Consider the following 2,706-nt stretch of genomic DNA (forward strand, 5'->3'; position numbering starts at 1 on the left):
TGAAATAGTGCATAAATGTTATTTATATACAACTCATATTTTATTTTTTTAACAATAAAGTTGCCATTTGTGAAAATTCAGTGTTGTGATTTATTTACAGTTAACATGATTCATCTGTCTTGTAACATAAGAAATTATGAGAATTCTTCCTGTGTGAAGACGAGGTGACTAAAGGCTGATTTATGGTTCCGCGTTACACCAACGCAGAGCCTACGGTGTAGGGTACGCGTCGATTTAACGCAGAACCGTAAATCAGGCTTTAAGATCTGTTTACAGCGTGTAACTGAATGAGAGCGTCCGACTATCAGGTCGAGCTGCGTGACATCGGACGCTCTCTGTCCACACTGAAACTGTTAAACTCGCGGCCAGTTAGGACAGTCTAATACAAAAAAATAAAGCAATGGATTTTATTTTGTCGCAGAAGCTTCTCGCATGGGACACAGTTTGTGTACGACGCAGGCGGCTGCTCTGGCCAGAGCGAGGGTTTGTTCCCTCCCCTGCTACACGTCATTCAGGGAGCCAATCAGCACAGAGCCTCATTATCATAGCCTCCCCTCCCCTAAAATGAAGCACAGAAAAAGGGGTTAGAAGCGGTAAAACTAGTGACAGGGCCCACAGGCTGGATTTCTGATTTATGTAGAAAAAACAAGCTTTAGATTGTTTTTAAGACATTCGAGGCCTGTTTAAAATATACATTAAATGCCATAATATGTCCCCTTTAAAGACAGCAACATATGTTGTCAAAAAAAGGGAGTCCAAGGCACTCTTCTTGTGGAAAAATATAAAAAGCCTTTATTGAAACATGGCTAATAAGTATAAAAACATGGGAGCAGAGACCCACGCGTTTCGGCGCAAGCCTTCTTCAGGGTACTGCTCAAACAGGAATTCCTAATGATTTTCATAATGATTTTTGACTAGATATTGTTTTTTTCCCCAACACCAAAGAGCACCTTCAAGATTTTTTCTGAACAATTCCCTGAGCACTTCGGATTTTCTCTTCACTTGAGCAACATATGTTGGTTCGCTCTCTGTTATTTATTGACGTCATACAGGTGAAGGATGGAAAATTTGAATATATTGCAAAACTTCATTTGTTTCAGTAAATTCAACTAAAGGTGAAACAAATAGCCTACAGTATATTATCTTCCACTACATGAAAAGTGAGATATTTCAAGCCTTTATTTGTTATAATTTTGATGATTATGGCTCACAGCTTATGAAAACCCCAAAATAAAAAATCTAAAAAAATTAGAATGTTTTATGAAATCAATAAACAATTCAATCATCAATATTATAACAAATACAGGCTTAAAATATCTTGCTTTGCATGTAATGAGACTAGGTAAAATATGAGTTTCACCTTTTAAGTTGAATATAAATGAACTTTTACACCATATTCTAATGTTCCGACCTTCACCTGTATGTATATTATACATCTTGGCTGATGTGGACATACATAGCATAGGAGCAGAGGCTATTTCAGTTGCTAGTATGGTTGGCTGCAGTACTCGAGTTGTAAAAAAAAAAATCAGGGGGGATGGTGGATTTTATCATATGGGGACAGATAATTGTGCTGATTATAAATAATAAAATATATTTCAAATAATAGCACTGACCAAAACACCTGCAGAAATACTGCAGGAATGACATAGCAGCAGTTAAATGCAGCCTTCTGTAAGCTTTAAATATCCACTGGGTTTACATCAAATACATCAAAACACAAAAATAAAAAACAGTTTTCTGAACTTATCAATTTGCTCCTGTCCTTCACAGGGTAATTAAAATGGATCACTGCAAAAACTCAAAATCTTAACAAGAATATTTGTCCTATTTCTAGTTAAAATGTCTCATTTTAGTAAAAAAATCTCATTACACTTAAAACAAGAGTCATCACTGGAAAAAACAACAATTTTCACCTGTTTCAAGTAGATTTTCACTTAAAATAAGTAGAAAAAGATGTTTTTGCTTGTAATAAGAAGATCTTGTCCAACTGGCAGATATTTCTACTTATTTCAAGTGAAAATGTACTTGAAACAGATGAAAATGGTCAAATAAGTTATTTTTCTGGTGTTATTTTTCTGGTGACTCTAAATGTTGAAATAGCAGTAAAACCACATTCATTGATGAAATGACATAAAGGATGGAAAGGGGGATGGCAGTTTTACGGGGGGGATGATTTTGACTGTTTTTATTTCAGGGGGGATGCCATCCCCCTCATCCCCCCTAAACTCCAGTACTGGTTGGCTGTCTTTACAGTCATGCAAGTTCAATGCTATTACAGCACTGTAAACTTTAAATCAAAGCATTTTGTTTTTTTTTATATATATAAGATAAATACATTTGTATGTATTTTAGAAGTTTTGGGGATGTCCCTTTTTTTTGGTGCCTGCGCTGCTGAAATGGGGCGTCCCTTATTTCTATTTCTTAAAGGTGGCAGCCCTAGCAGGACCGCCATTTCCCCTCCTCAGTGGTCTTTTTTCCTCTCCCTCCCTCTCTCTCTCACACACACACACGGCGCTTTAAGCCTGAATTATGGCTCCGCGTTACACCGACGCACGTAGGTTACGGCGTAGTCTACGGCGTAGTTGAACGTCGCCGCGTACCCTACGCCGTAGGTTCTGCGTCGGTGTAACGCGGAACCATAAACCAGCGTTTAAAGCCACAGAGCCACGGCGGCGGCAGCGGGAGGAGGCGGAGGAAGAGGCG

Source organism: Cololabis saira, chromosome 4 (assembly GCF_033807715.1).
Source record: "Cololabis saira isolate AMF1-May2022 chromosome 4, fColSai1.1, whole genome shotgun sequence".
In the NCBI taxonomy this organism is placed as follows: domain Eukaryota; kingdom Metazoa; phylum Chordata; class Actinopteri; order Beloniformes; family Belonidae; genus Cololabis; species Cololabis saira.